At 39.4% G+C, this 16936-nt stretch overlaps 1 long non-coding RNA gene across 1 annotated transcript; it reads left to right on the top strand.

The window, feature by feature from the left end:
- Positions 1-1824: 1824 nt before the first annotated feature.
- LOC120209263 lies at positions 1825-16847 on the top strand. The gene is made up of 3 exons (XR_005524384.1): positions 1825-2038; positions 8378-8383; positions 16739-16847. It is a non-coding gene; the product is annotated as an uncharacterized LOC120209263 (long non-coding RNA).
- Positions 16848-16936: the final 89 nt, after the last annotated feature.

Genomic DNA, 16936 nt, shown 5'->3' with positions numbered 1-16936 from the left:
ATTATTTAGTTTGGGTAGATTTTTTCTTATTTTTAAAATTTATGAAATTTTTTACTTAGGTCTAAATCTAGTATTTGGAAACCATATAAGAAAAATTCCCAGTCAAAGTCTATAAACCAATGCGCCTCCCTAAAATGCTATTATATTCATTTGAAAAAAATATCCTAACATTCATCACATAGAAGAAATACTTAATCTTTTACTAAACCTGTATTGAATGAGTAAACATGGGTAGTTTGAGGAATGCTTTATATAGTTTTGGGGAACATGGAGGCATGAAGAAAGAAGTTCCAGCATATTATGAAGTTGAACAGCTTGCAAATTCAATTCCTCCATCACCTACAAATTCAGTTACTTTCTGTTCAAATGCTACTACATGTTCTGTTTTAATTTCACCAGAAACCAACTCCCACAACAGTAGCAAAACACCACCAATTACATTTACATCTCTTAAAGAAAAAGTAATTCGATCATCACACTTAAGATCCGCACCATATCATCCTGTAGAACCAAGAAAATTCTCCACTTTCCAATATACCAATTCACCTAACTTATCAATCTCATCCATTTTAAACTCCAATTAAGTGACTCGTCAATGAAATAACATGCCATCGACTATCACCACAACTCGCGCAAACTCATCGCATCAACTCATATGGATCATGGTGAATGTTGTTCAAGCAAAGAAGAATCGGAACCATCTCCATGACTCGCCAAAAACTGATAAGAAACATAAATCAAGTTCCAAAACGACACCCTGATTTTCAAGACTTGAGAGTTGACCAAATCAATCGCTTTACACGTCACATGAACAAGGGAAAAACTTATCCCACATGATCATATTCCTAAAATTTATTAAAACTAAGAAAATCCATTTACCTGAGCTTAAAACAGGGTAGGCGTCGCCCGAAGAGATCCATTTACCATGAATTACCGATTATCTTAAATTATAAGAACAAAAAAAACCACCAATCTTGTAGCCGAAGGAATATATCAGCTTCCACTTGATTGTACCCAACATCCCTTAACGCAAACAAACCTCTGTTTAGCAATCGATTATTCTTCCTTAAAAATAGTTTTGTTCCAAATAATAACAATACCTATAGACCTCCGATTGCATGTGACATCCAGAATTCAAAGACATCAACAACAATTATTGGCCCTATTCACAGACCTGAATCCCCAGTTTTTTCCCAAACTTAAGGTCAACTCTGCCTCCTTACAGAGCAACAACTATTGGCTCTATTAACAGACGGAATTTTTGTATGCTAAAACAAGGTTTGCTGCAAATCTTTTAAACAAGTTTAGCACGTCAAATTGTGAGGTAGCAGCCACTTCAATGAACATCAATGAGAAGTTACAGCATGAAGATGAGATTGGCAAATTTAATTCAGCACTGTTCAAAAGTCTATTTGGTGGTTTTAATTATCTTACGCACACTAAACCAGATATTGCTTTTTGTGTTAGTGTCTACATTTATGCAGTGTCCTGCAGAATAACGCTTTGGAGCAGCAAAAGAAATCCTTTATTATGTTGCAGGATCTGTGAATTTACTTATTGATAACATAAATTACACATAATTTTCATGGTAGTAATCTATAATACAAAATTATAATTTTCTTTAAGAAAACAGTAATACTATGTAAAAACATGAATTCCGAGTTATTATTAATGATAAACTTATAAAAACATAGAAATATGGTACAAAACACATGAATTCTAAATCTTTATTTATAACAAAGTAAAAATATAGTAATGCAACACCAAATAACATAGGTTCATTTTGTAAAGTTTAAAGTCATAATCGGACTTTTTCTGTTGATATGAGCCGCCATCGTTTTATTTGGAAACTGGTGGAGAGAGAGAAGCGAATGCATGAATCTGTTTGGTGGATTCGATGTGTTTTGCTTGCTCGGAAAAGGCAAAGAGGATGAACTCCATGAAGTAGAAGTCTTTGAAAAGTTGAGGATGTTGTTCGTCCACGAGCTCTCTGGGTGTAGTGATTATGGTACCCTCAGCTGGAACTGCAAAGCATGCTGTCGCAACCGTCTTTTGGTTGGGCCCCGGAATTGGATTTCGACTTGAAAAATGTGAATTGGAGTCGCCACCGATCATTTATTTTATAAAAAATGGGTTGACCGGATACTTTAATTCTCACCTGATATGCGTCTTACCAAAGATGTGTCGGATTCAGGAGTCGGTTACAGTCAAGGAAGGGTTAGCACCCTTGAACTGCCCTTTCGGTACTATATAATTTCCAGTTGTCTTTAATTAAGAAAATTGTAATTTTAAATTAAAAGGTAAAATGACGATCCGAATTACTTACCTTTAACCGTTTTTGAAAACATACTTTTAAAGAATCAAGAAAAGTGTTAGATAAAAAATGAGAAAATAAAAACAAATAAAATAAAGAAAATAATACGGAGATAAAAAGATAAAGAAAATAAAAAGGATTAAGTAAAGGTAAATAAAAATAAATGAAAATAAGATAAAGAAGATAAACGAAATAAAATTAAAAATAAAGATGAAACAAAGAAGATAATAAAGAAAATAGAATAAAGTAAAAAGACAATAAAAAGAGTAGTAAGAACCAAAAAGAAATATAGAGAATAGAAAAATATAATTATATATATATAAATAGGGGATAAAATTACAATAAAAGCAAAATTAAGGGGTAAAAAAAAGAATAATAAAAGAGGAAGACGTATGGGCTGCATGTTTAGTTATTTTTGTCAAAAGAAGATTCCTTTAGCTAATAGGCTTTAAGGGTCTCATGGTGTTAATAATTATGCTTCAATGTTCTCCTAACTAATGGATTTTCACCGAAAAAAATAGATTGGTCAAAAAGAGGGGACATGGGGGGCCTTTTCATTCTCTTTTTCTTGTTTCGAAGAGTACAAGTATTCTGGCCTTTTGCTCGATTCGTTTTCTGGTATTTTTGTGCCTAATACTCTCTGATATTGTGTGTTTCAAAACGGATCATTACATGTTTATTTATACCCTAAAAAAATACTATTTTAGTAATTGAGTCCTAATGAAACTGGTACTCTTGTTTGCTGTGTTTGTGAGGTCCTTGCGCCGGAGTTTACGGGATTTGGTGGTAAGTGACGTGCGACAGTGAGAGGCGTGAAGTGCAGACGAGAGGGAGCGACGCCCTAGGATTTCTGGAATTCCTGATACTCGGGTTTGGCTTAGAATAGGTATGGGTCACTGTTGCTGGGCCCCTGAATCGGGCTGTTTGGATTTTGGCCTGTAACATAAAAAATGATATATGAATATATGTGTATTATAATACATAAATATATTATACAATATAATAATTGAATGAAAAAAGAAAAGGTCGAAATTCGGTGTCTTCAGCTGCCCCTCTTTGCTCATTATCGTGTAACGAAAATAGAGCAAAGATTAAAAGACACAGATTTCGTCCACATCGACTATCCTCTGTCGTAGAGCTGAAACCCGATGCTGAAACTGGTTTGTCAATCACAAAATGACTCTCTCGTCGTGAGGTTGAGTCAACACTGGAAAATTTTGAGCACGAAATCCTTTGCCGTGAAGTTGAAAACGAGCTCAAAGTTTTTGGCAAGTGGCCTCTGAATCGTATTCTCGACCTGAAGACTTCGGTATGGCTGTGTTACAGATGACTCCTTCATCATGAAGTTGGATAAATCTGTTTGTTAAATTGGAATCGTACAGGGCCCCCTTCGTCATGAAGTCGAGCCTGAGAATTGGATGAAGTTGAAATCCAAATATTGTTCCGAGTCCAATATCCTCGGTCGTGAAGTTGAAATTGACTCTGAAACTGAAAAGTTTGTTGACAGTCAGTCGTCCCTTCATTGTGAAGTTGAACTTGTGCTGTCTTAAATCCAATATCCTTTGAAATTGGCTTTGAAATTTGGAAAATGTCCGTTGACAACCAGCGGTCCCTTCGTCGTGAAGTTGAACTTGCGTTATCTGGAGTCCAATATCCTTCGTTGTGAAGTTGAAATTGGCTCTGAAATTGGGAAGTTATTGTTGACAACCAGCGGTCCCTTCGTCGTGAAGTTGAACTTGCGTTGTCTGGAGTCCAATATCCTTCGCTGTGAAGTTGAAATTGGCCCTGAAATTGGGAAGTTGTTTATTGACAACCAGCGGTCCCTTAGTCGTGAAGTTGAACTTGCGTTGTCTGGAGTCCAATATCCTTCGATGTGAAGTTGAAATTGGCTCTGAAATTGGGAAGTTGTTTGTTGACAACCAGCGGTCCCTTCGTCGTGAAGTTGAACTTGCGTTGTCTAGAGTCCAATATCCTTCGCTGTGAAGTTGAAATCGGCTCTGGAATTGGGAAGTTGTTGTTGACAACCAGCGGTCCCTTCGTCGTGAAGTTGAATTTGCGTTGTCTGGAGTCCAATATCCTTCACTGTGAAGTTGAAATTGGCTCTGAAATTGGGAAGTTGTTGTTGACAACCAGCGGTCCCTTCATCGTGAAGTTGAACTTGTGTTGTCTAGAGTCCAATATCCTTCGCTGTGAAGTTGAAATTGGCTCTGAAATTGGAAAATTGTTGTTGACAACCAGTCGTCCCTTCGTCGTGAAGTTGAACTTGTGTTATCTTGAGTGACGCGATATCCTCCGTCGTGGAGTTGAAATCGTGGATGTTTGGCTTTGAGCTAGATATCCTTCGTCATGAAGTTGAAATCTACTCTTGAGCAAATTGTGAGTTCAATATCCTTCGTCGCGAAGTTGAAATTGACTCTGGCTAAAAAATGAAAAAGTTATGGGGATGTGGAGAGAAATATCGATCTTTGATTGCCTGCATGGAATTTTGAAGATTTCGACTCCTGGTCTTGAATTCTTCAAATGTTCAAGTTTGATGTTTGTTTTTATATCCTTGATCCGAGAAATGCCTCTCGACCATCTCAAGTATATACATGAACCCTGATCAGCTTCCGAGTACCTGTACTTTTCAATGAATCTTTGTGTAGTAATATACGAATATCTTTTGCATGAGTGAATAAATCATTAAGTTTAAGCTCAATCTAAGATGCTCAAAAAGAATTGGTGTAGAGAAAAGGATTGTCTTTTATTCATGAGGGAAAAAGAACAAATAATACATGACAAACATTTTGGAAGATGAAGACATGATGAGTTATAAATGAATGTGTTAGATTTCAATAATGTGGGCACTTCTGAGCTGAAAAACCATTAGGAGACCTTGAATACAGCCTTTGCCAAAGGATCTTTGAAAAATGTGACAATCTTTAGGAGAGTGCAACCTTTCTCTGACTTGTTGAGTCTGCGGAAATTCAGATGCCGGGGAGTTTCAAATGTATGGGTTTCTTGAATTATCCAAATCTCCCTTTCGGGTTTTCAACTTGGATCCATCCTTGGTTGCAATACGCCCTTTGCGGGTTTTCACCTTGAACCCACCTTTTTGCTATTTTTCTTTTTCTTTTTTTTATCTAGGGCGCTCTTCCGGGTTTTCACCCTAAACATTTTTTTCGACTTAGGACACCCTTTCAGGTTTTTAACCTAAGCGTAGTATTTTTTGACTGCATCTGAGTTGATGGGATGTGGCAGGTCAGGTCCGTCCATTTCGGCCAGGACAAGGGCCCCTCCGGAAAAGGCCTTCTTCACGACATAGGGTCCTTCCCAATTTGGCGTCCATTTTCCTCAGAAATCTTTCGGAACTGGCAAAATTCTCTTTAGCACCAGATCTCCTTCATGGAATATTCTTGGGCATACCTTCTTGTCATGTGCTCGAATCATTCGTTTTTTATAGATTTGACCATGGTGAATGGCTTTCAGTCTCTTTTCATCTATCAGATTAAGCTGATCGTATCTGGATTGCATCCATTATGTGTCATCTAGTTTGACTTCTGTCAAGACCCGTAGTAACGAAATTTCTACTTCAATGGGTAGTACTGCTTCCATTCCATAAGCTAGTGAAAATGGAGTTGCCCCAGTCGAGGTTCGTACTGAGGTTCGATAAGCGAACAAAGCGAAAGGCAACTTCTCATGCCAGTCCTTGTAGGTCTCAGTTGTTTTCTCCACTATCTTTTTAATGTTTTTGTTTGCTGCTTCTACTGCACCATTCATCTTTGGTCTGTAGGTAGTAGAATTGTGATGCTTTATGTTGAATTGCTCACAAGCAGCTTTCATCATTTTATTGTTCAAGTTTGTAGCATTATCGGTAATGATCCTTTCAGGTAAACCATACCGACATATGATTTCTTTCTTCAAAAACTTACAGATAACAGATTGAGTGACATTAACATAGGAAGTAGCCTCTACCCACTTAGTGAAATAATTGATGGCTACAAGGATGAAACGATGGCCATTCAAAGCCTTTGGATGAATTTGCACAATTACATCCATGCCCCACATAAAGAAAGGCCATGGTGACGTCATGACATGAAGCGGATGCGGTGGAACATTTATTTTATCTCCGTAAATCTGACATTTATGTCACTTTCTAGCATAGTTGATGCAATCGCTTTCCAGTATGGACCAGAAATATCCGCATCTCATTATCTGTCTCGACATCATATGTCCATTTGCATGTGCTCCACAAACTCCGTCATGTACTTCTTCCACTATTATTTTTGCCTCTTCAGCATCGACGCGCCTTAACAGAACTTGATTATGGCTTTTCTTATACAAGATCTCTCCGTCGAGGACGTATCCAGCTGCCATCCTTCTAATGGTTCTTTTATCGGTTTTAGTGGACTCCTCTGGATAGCTTCGATGCTTGATATACTGCAAAATGTCATTGTACCAAGGCTTAGTGTCTTTTACTTCTTTAATCTGGTAGCAATGGGCCGGGTACTCATACGACTGCATGTCAATTGGCATCATCTCAGACTCTCTGCCAACTTTGAATGCGGCTGCCAAGGTAGCCAAAGCATCAACCATTTGATTTTCTTCTCTTGGCACATAGTGGAAAGTGACTTCATCAAATTCTTCGAGCAGATCCAATATTAGCTTCTGGTATTCCATCAGTTTTGTATCTTTGGTTTCCCATTCTCCACAGAGCTGATAGATTACTAATGCTGAATCTCCGTATATCCGCAGGGTCTTTACATTTTGCCCCAGTGCAGCTCGAATTCCCAAGACACAGGCCTCATACTCTGCCATGTTACTGGTACAATCGAAGTTCAGTCTGCTGGTAAATGGATAGTGACTCTCTTCTGGAGAGATCAGTATTGCCCCGATGCCATGTCCTAATGCATTGAATGCCCCATCGAAATACATTCTCCAAGAACTGTCTGTTGAAGTACCTATTTCTTCTAAGGATAAAGCCATCGAGTCTTGAACTGGGAAATCAGAGTCTAATGGATCATAATTCTCATTGGTTCTGCTTGCTAAGAAATCCGATATAGCACTTTCTTTGATTTTTTTCTGGCTCACGTATTCAATGTCGAATTCGGACAATAGCATCTACCATCGAGCTAACCTTCCGGATAGAGCAGGTACCCCCATCATGTATTTTAAAGGATCTAACTTGGAAATCAACCAAGTGGTGTGATACAACATGTATTGTCTGAGTTTTTTTGTAGCCCAGACTAAAGCATAACAAACTTTCTCGATAGGAGGATATCTGACCTCGCAATCGGTGAACTTCTTACTCAGATAGTAGATGGCTCTTTCTTTTCTTCCAGACTCGTCATGTTGGCCCAAGACACACCCCATTGAGTTCTCGAATATGAATAAGTACAAGAACAGAGGTTTTCCTGGGATGAGGGACATTAAGATAGGAGTATGAGACAAGTACTCTTTCACCTTCTCGAATGCAATCTGACAGTTTTCATCCTATGCCCCAGGACTATTCATTCGGAGAAGTCAAAAGATTGGATCACACTTATCGGTTAACTGAGATATGAACCGAGCTATGTAATTTAATCTGCCCAGAAAACCTCAGACCTCCTTTTATGTTCGAGGCGGAGGTAGATTCTGGATAGCCTTAACTTTGTCAGGATCAACCTCAATACCTTTTTTGCTGACCACGAAGCCTATCAGTTTCCAGGATGTTACCCCAAAAGTACACTTGCTAGGATTCAGTCGAAGCTGGAACTTTCTTAATCTCTAGAAGAGCTTTCTCAAATGCTCCACATGTTCATTTTCGGTCTGTGCTTTGACAATCATGTCGTCGACATAAACCTCGATTTTTTTGTGCATCATGTTATGGAACAGGGTCACCATAGCTCTATGATATGTTGCCCCAGCATTCTTTAATCCGAAAGGCATCACTTTGTAACAAAAAGTTCCCCACATCATGACAAAAGTGGTCTTCTCCATATCTTCGGGATGCATTTTGATCTGATTGTACCCCAAAAATCCATCCATGAATGAAAAGTAGTTGTTCCTGGCTGTATTGTCCACCAGAGTGTCTATATGTGGTAGAGGAAAGTTATCCTTGGGACTTGCCCTGTTAAGGTCCTTGTAATCGACACACATACGTACTTTCCCGTCCTTTTTCGGCACAGTCACTATGTTGGCCACCCACTCCGGATATTTGGCCACTTGAAGAAAACCAGCATCAAACTGCTTCTTAACTTCTTCCTTGATCTTAAGGAGCATTTCTGGTCGCATCCTTCTCAGTTTCTGTTGCACTGGTTTGTATTCTGGTTTAATTGGCAGTTTGTGGACTACCATATCTGTGTCTAATCCAGGCATGTCTTGATACGAACATGCGAACACCTCTCTGTACTCTTGAAGTAAGACTATCAGGTTGTGTCTTGCTTCCGTCGAAAGAGTCGTATCGATTTTAACCTCCTTTCGATCTTTTTCAGTACCCATATTCAAGATTTCGATTGTCTCTTTATGGGGCAGTATTTGTTTATCTTCTCTTTCTACCATTCTCAACAATTCAGTAGGCAAGTTGCACTCCTCTTCAGTGTCGCTCTTATCAAATTCCCCGAGGCAAATGGCATATTCAAAATCCACCTCCGGATCAGGATCATTAGTGCCTACATTATTGTTATCTGGGGATCTGAAAGAAGGTAAAATGTGCATGTGTGAGAGGAAAATATCCCACACGAAATAATCAAGAATTAAATTCGAGGGAAAGAGGAAATGAAGTATTGAAATGAAGAAGATAGACAATGAATTCAAAAAGGAACAAAGGAAAATTTTGTTTACCATGGAAAAGAAAAAATGCATCTTTTATTGAACTTAAACATAATATTTATTAACCTTTACAAAAGATCACTTATTGCCCCGGGTATAGACGAATAGGGATAGTTTGAATATTACTCTGAAAGACTCTTGTAAACCACATGTAGTTCTTCAACCGACCAACGGCTAGGCACGAACCCAGGTGGCAGAGGGCGTATCCCCGATCTAATTGCATCACCAGCATTTCCAGTGGTTATGGCATTGATGCTTAAATCTTCCAAATCCGCTTCTAAGTCTGATAATGTGGTCTCAAACTCATAACCACTTGACTTGAATGTGTGGCAAAGAGGCGGGAATATCATGGGCTCCCATTGAAGTTCACTTCCAGTCAACCTGGCTAGTCTTCTCTCTCGGTTCTTCTAAACTTCTTTTCTCTTCTCATGGTAACTGGGCTGAAAGCTGAGCCCAAAACGGTCTGGCTTTAAAATAGGAAGAACTGGATCAGTCCTCCCCTGCAGAAACTTTCCAAACCCTCTTCCAGTCTTGGCACCTCGTCCCAATGTTTGCATGATCTCCATTCTGGTACATTTAAAAAGCCAGGGTTTAGGAATCCTTCTTCCTTCTGCCACAAAGGTGGCATTCACAAATTATAAGGAACGAAACAAACACTCCACCGCTTCCTCGTCCACCTCGATGTATGGGGCCTCCGTGGTCACACTTGCCACAACATCTTCCTCAACATTGATAATTACTAAGGCACTGTCAATAACAAATTTAACCTTTTGGTGCAGTGTGGATGGAACTGCACCAGCTTGATGAATCCATGGCCTTCCCAGAATACAGTTGTAGGAATGCGTGATATCCATTACCAGAAACTTAATATCATAGGTAGCAGGTCCGATAGTCAGTGGCACCTCTATCTTGCCAATAACCTCTCTTTTGGTCCCATCAAATGCTCGGACCACGTTCTGGCAGGCTCTCATATACGAGGTATCTATTGGCAGCCTTTTCAATGTTACTAAAGGCATCACGTTTAAGGCTGATCCGTTGTCGATCAATACACTTGGCAGAGCATGCCCCTTGCAGTAGGTGGTGATGTGCAATGCCTTCGTTCGGCCTCTTCCTCCGGATGGAATCTCATCATCTGAAAATGAGATGAGATTATCAACTTGAATATTATTTACCAGTCGATCCCTTGCTGACTGGTATGTCTTGTGGCACGAATGTCTGATTCAGGACCTTCAACAATGCCTCCCGATGTGCTTCTGAATTTAATAAAAGTGCCAACATTGAAGAATGTGTTGGTAAGTTGTGGAGTTGTTCTACAATATTGTACTCACTATGCTTCAGAAATTTGAGGAATTCTTTAGCTTCTTCCTCCTTTATAGGCTCATTGATAGCCAATACGTCTTCCTTGAAGGGCTCTAGTTATCTTTGCCCCACATTGTTGTCACATCCTTTGGAAGTACTCACCTGGCATCTGTACTTCCATGGCACTTGCCGATTGTCCTTGTACTGAAAAGGTCGAGGTGCTGTAATTACCACCTTTGCTTGTGGAGTTGTCGTTGTCGTCTTTGCCTTAGGGGTGATGATTAAAGGACTACCCCTGCCGAGTCTTTTTTCTGATGATTCTCCGGTAGCGCAAATGTTTTCTTCTGGGGAATCCTGAACTTCTTCATAAAACTCCAGCTCTTTCTGGTCCATCATGAGCTGGACTAATGTCTTGAATTCAGGGCATTCTTGCACTTTATGCCCCTCTTCGTCGTGGTAACAATAGTAGCTACCACCTTCATTTTTTACTGCATATGATTGGATACAAGAAGCCCTGCCTTTACCATTTGGCTCCATACCCAAGCCAAAGGAGCTTTGATTTCTGAAATATTGGTTTTGATTCTCCTGTCGTTTTTGGTGATGACTGCATTAATTCCGGCCTCCAGATGATTAGGCAAGGGATTCTGGGTGACGTTTGGTGTTTTAGAGTTGAAGGTGATCCAGTTCTTGTTCCGCATTCGTTGTACAAGCCTCTTGAATACGAGACAACCTTCAATCGAATGCCCTTGCATACCACCATGATATTCACATTTTGTGTTCTCGTCATACCATCTCGGATATGGGGTCTTTATCGGATCCATTGGGTAAGGTGAAACTGCGTGAGTGTCGAGGAGTTGTTGATATAACTCTTTATATTTCATGGGAATGGGATCGAACTGTTCCCTTTCCTTTTCCCTCCTTGGTTCCCTTTGAGTTTGGGTAGAAGTACTAGATGGTACAGTTGCAGTGGTTTTTGAGCTTGAGACCGTAACACCCTTGTTGATGTTATAAGTGTTGACATTGTTGATCTCTATGTCTTTGTTTTTCATGAGAGGTTTCTTACTGGAGTCTCCTCCCTCGTTTTTTCCTTGTTTAATGGCAACTCAATCATTTCACCGGCCATGACTAAATCTGAGAAACCTCCATATGTAATTGCCACCAGGTGTCCGAAGTAAGGTGCCTTCAGGGTTTATATAAACAACTTTCTAGTCTCTTTTTCATCCAAGGGTGGATGAACTTGCACAGAAAAATCCCTCCATCGCTGCGCATATTGTCGGAAACTCTCATTGTGCTTCTTTTCCAGGCTTTGCAGCATAACCCGGTCTAGTCTCATATCGTTGATATGTTTATATTGTTCTAGGAAAGACATGGCTAAGTCTTTCCATGTCTTGATGTGAGTTTGGTTGAGCTGATTGTACCAACGGATAACTGAACCAGATAGGCTCTCCTGAAAGTAGTGGATCAGGAGTTGATCATTCCCTCCATATCCTGTCATCTTCCGACAGAACATAGTGATATGGGCTGATGGGTAGCTGTTCCCATCGAACTTCTCAAACTCAGGAACTTTAAACTTTGGTGGAAGTACCAAATCTGGAACCAGGCTCAGCTTCCTTGCATCCACTCCATAATAATCATGGTCCCCTTGGACCATTTTCATTCGATCTTCTATCATCCTGATCTTCTCTTCCATCTTTTTCGCTTTGTCATCTTCATTGAAATTCGGGATACTGTAATCATCCGGATGATTATCAGGATTAGTTTTGGAAGTTTGCACCTTTACAGCAGATGGTGCTTTTCCTTTGACAACATAAGAATTTTCTTGTGGTCTGGGTAAGATCTCGGGTGACATAATCACCTGTGAGGTTGGTGATATGGTTACCCCTTCGGAGGGACTTCCCCTACTACACTAGCTTGTTGTAAACCTGATAACTTGGCCACTATTTGGTCGACCAAGGATTCCTGTTTTTTCTTGATGGACTCCAGAGTGCTCTGACTGTTTTGAGCCATCTTATCTTCCAGTTCTTTTTGTAGTCTTGACATGTTCTCCTCGAGTTTTTCCATTCTGGCCTCTATTTGTCTTTTCTTTGCTCGGGTATTGTGCGGGTGATGCGTATTTAATATTTACGGTGGTAAGCTTGGTGTTTGCTCTTTCCCTTTCTGAGACATGTTCTGTTAGTTAATATGAATGTAAAAACATGGAGAATATAAAAATAAACATGAAATATAAAATGCAAAGTATGCAATGTGATTTAGAGGCACTGATCTAGAAAAGTGTTCATTATTATAAATAATCGTTATTTAGACAAAAATGTTTTATCTTGTAAGAGACATAAAAACAATCAAAGGTACATTCGGACTAAATCCACTAAACCCCAAATAACTTCTAGTAGGTTGACAAGTCTTATTCTTTCATTTGTCACTGGTTGTATACCTTGTCGAACCACTCCAGCTTCCCTTGCCAGGCCATGTAGATGGCGAGCTACCTTCTGTACTTGATCCAAGAAGTCTTGGATAACTGCGTCTCTGGCCTTTACCCTTTGTTGTGCTTGCTCCCAACAGAAACGCCACTGCAAACCCCCATTGAAGGGTACTATCTGAAGCTCGCTCGCTTGCTTTTTGAACCCATCTACAATAGTTTCTAACTCAGCTATTGTTTTGCCATCTCTCTCATGTTGTTTCTCCAGATCAGCCATCTGGATTTTCAAGCGTTGGTTTTGATGCTGGCTGTCTACTAAGCGTCTCTGGGCAGTTTTTATCTGTTCTTTCTAGGCTCTCTCATCAGGCTCCTCGAACTTTCTTTTCAATCTGTGAGCTTCATCTTTCCAGTACTCATAAGACACCATCAACTTGGAGTTATCCTTGACCGTATCTTGATACCCCTTTCTCAAGTCTTCAAGCTCAAAACGAACTCTTTTATATTCTCTTTCTAGTTTATCTGCTTTATTTTTCTGAGAGTCGGCATCTAGCTTCCACTGATAGCGCTTAGCTTCAAGTTCCTTTACCTTCTGCTTCAGTTCATTATTCACAGCTTCAAACTCTGCCTTGGCTATCTCAAGTTCAGAAGGGGTAGGTTTGAGATGTTCCTCCATGGTTCGTATGTCCTCATAGTCTGGCACCGGGGTATTATCGTTTTTTCGTAATCTTCATCACTCTAAATAGTATGGAGTGAGCATGTCTTTAGCAGCCACAACATCCATCCGGGATACTTTCTTCCATGACTCGGCTATCTCTTTGATCTTCTTCTTATAACTATCACCGTGATACACAAACTCTGATGTAGATAATTCGTATGTTGCTGGGACAAACTGACGTGCCCCATATTGTCTAAGTGCTAATAACGGAGCATACCCAACTGCACCCCAAAGTCCAAGTACGGTCATAGTGTCAGAATCCCCACATCGAAAAAGAACGTCACTGAGGAACAACCAAGGGGCTCTCCAGGTAATATCCCGGTCCTGAAGATGAGTGAAGACCTTCATCCATTTTTCCTTCGAAGCGCCCTCATGCCATTTCATAGTGATGAACTCTCCCAACGATGAATAGGTAGTGCTGAATCGGCGGTAGGCTACCCCGTTAGTCTTCCAGAAATGGCTTTGAATCCAGACTTGAAGGAGCTGAATACACCCAACGAACCTACCTCCACCAGATCTTCTGCACTGATTAAGAGACCGAAAGGTCTCGGCTAAGATGGTCGGCGTTAGGTTGACTCACCTTAGAAGTTGTTCAAATAGTTCTACTACGGCTGCGTCGATGCACCCCAAAGTCTTCAGAAAGATAATTAAACCGTACAGACCCAGTGCAAAAAGATCTATAGTCTTCCATTCATCAGGGTGGTTCTTCATTAGTTGCTTTATATGGATCCACTCGATTCCTTCCCCGCTACCTTTGTGTCGGAGTCGATCAGTCACCCATTTTTCATCAACCCCTGTAATCTTGGCCAGTCCGTTCTTAAAAGGTTGACCCTTGATATGTTTGATATATGCCTTCTATAGTCTGATGTTTTCGCAGTGCAGTAGCGTGGTATACTCTTCGATAATGGGCACAATGTCCTCCCGGTTAAAGGTGAAGCAACTATATCCCGGGTTCCAGAATTGAATCAGTGCTCGGAGCAGAGGCTCATCAGTCTTGACATGAAGTAAGAGGGCAATATCACCATATCGTTGGCTGAACTTCTTCTTTCTATCATTCTTCCAACTGTCCCAAATGTTTCGCAACTCTTAGACATCATTCTGTTTCAGGCCGACAGAGGCATAGCTAACCAGCTCTGACACATAGTTTCCCTGAAGACTGTATCCCTTCTCTTTCTGAGTCATCTCGGACCATAGTCGTGCCTCGGCGTTCTTAATCTCTTGTATTACAAAACCTTTGTCTATTAATTCAGATTATTTTGTGTGTAATAAATGCTTTTTAAAGATCAATAGCCTCTTGTTATGATGCAAATGCTAAAAAAAACAAACCCAAAGGCAAAAATGTTAGTAAAATAAATAAATAAATAAATGACGAAAGGAAAAAAAGACATGGTTAAGGTAAAAATATCCTAGGTTTCGGAAATATGGTTTTGTGGTGGGCCCTAATTCCTTGTAGTCTCCGGGTTTAGGTTCTAAAAAAATGTACTCGAGTTCTCCTTGCCGATGCCCCCTTGGGCTTGCCAGACCCTTAGTCCTAAACCCATCACAGGCTTGTGTGGACTAAGTTAAACTCGAGAGGACACATTCCCTTATGCCCGCACGGTGAATAAATTCACACGAAGGCGTCGCTTTCACCCCTACTTAAAATAGGGTTTAGAGCTCGGGTATAGAACCTTAGATGAAAAAAAAACTTTGAAGGCTGAAATCATGAAAAAACGATTAGTCCAACTATTTACTCGAAAATATAATCAAAAGTAAGTAAAAATGATCGAAATATTACCTTAAAATTTAAACTTACCATTTTCGTTAAAAAGACAACTGGAAATTACCTTAGCCTGACTCACTTACCTGGTCCCTAGAGGAGTCGCCAAGCTATCGCAACCGTCTTTCGGTTGGGCCCCGAAATTGGGCTTCGACTTGAAAAATGTGAATTAGAGTCGCCACCGATCATTTATTTTATAAAAAATGGGTTGACCGGATACTTTAATTCTCACCTGATCTGCGTTTTACCAAAGATGTGTCGGATTCGGGAGTCGGTTACAGTCAAGGAAGGGTTAGCACCCTTGAACTGCCCTTTCGGTACTATATAATTTCCAGTTGTCTTTAATTAAGAAAATTGTAATTTTAAATTAGAAGGTAAAATGACGATCTGAATTACTTACCTTTAACCGTTTTTGAAAACATACTTTTAAAGAATCAAGAAAAGTGTTAGATAAAAAATGAGAAAATAAAAACAAATAAAATAAAGAAAATAATACGGAGATAAAAAGATAAAGAAAATAAAAAGGATTAAGTAAAGGTAAATAAAAATAAATGAAAATAAGATAAAGAAGATAAACGAAATAAAATTAAAAATAAAGATGAAACAAAGAAGATAATAAAGAAAATAGAATAAAGTAAAAAGATAATAAAAAGAGTAGTAAGAACCAAAAAGAAATATAGAGAATAGAAAAATATAATTATATATATATATAAATAGGGGATAAAATTACAATAAAAGAAAAATTAAGGGGTAAAAAAAAGAATAATAAAAGAGAAAGACGTGTGGGCTGCATGTTTAGTTATTTTTGTCAAAAGAAGATGCCTTTAGCTAATAGGCTTTAAGGGTCCCATGGTGTTAATAATTATGCTTCAATGTTCTCCTAACTAATGGATTTTCACCGAAAAAAATAGATTGGTCAAAAAGAGGGGACATGGGGGGGCCTTTTTATTCTCTTTTTCTTATTTCGAAGAGTACAAGTATTCTGGCCTTTTGCTCGATTCGTTTTCTGGTATTTTTGTGCCTAATACTCTTTGATATTGTGTGTTTCAAACGGATCATTACATGTTTATTTATACCCTAAAAAATACTATTTTAGTGATTGAGTCCTAATGAAACTGGTACTCTTGTTTGTTGGGCTTGTGAGGTCCTTGCGTCGGAGTTTACGGGATTTGGTGGTAAGTGACGTGCGGTAGTGAGAGGCGTGAAGTGCAAAGGAGAGAGAGCGACGCCCTAGGATTTCTGGAAACCCTGATACTCGGGTTTGGCTTGGACTGGGTCTGGGTCACTGCTGCTGGGCCCCTGAATCGGGTTGTTTGGATTTTGGCATGTAACATAAAAAATGATATATGAATATATGTGTATTATAATACATAAATATATTATATAATATAATAATTGAATGAAAAAAGAAAAGGTCGAAATTCGGTGTCTTCACATGTCATAGAGAATCGATCTTTGTTTCCGCTCATCATCACTCTGTGATTCACCGCTTTAAGTCTCCCATTACTCCATGCCTTCAATTTTTCATTTTCCACACATGATTAATATTATGAATTTAGACACCGACAACTAGAGATATGATACTAACAGTAGTACATACACATACCATGAGAGGATCTCCGACCACAAAGAAAAAGGAGCCAG

Source organism: Hibiscus syriacus, unplaced genomic scaffold, assembly GCF_006381635.1.
Source record: "Hibiscus syriacus cultivar Baekdansim isolate YM2019G1 unplaced genomic scaffold, ASM638163v2 tig00018568_pilon, whole genome shotgun sequence".
Taxonomy (NCBI): domain Eukaryota; kingdom Viridiplantae; phylum Streptophyta; class Magnoliopsida; order Malvales; family Malvaceae; genus Hibiscus; species Hibiscus syriacus.
This window is presented reverse-complemented; position numbering and strand designations above follow the sequence as displayed.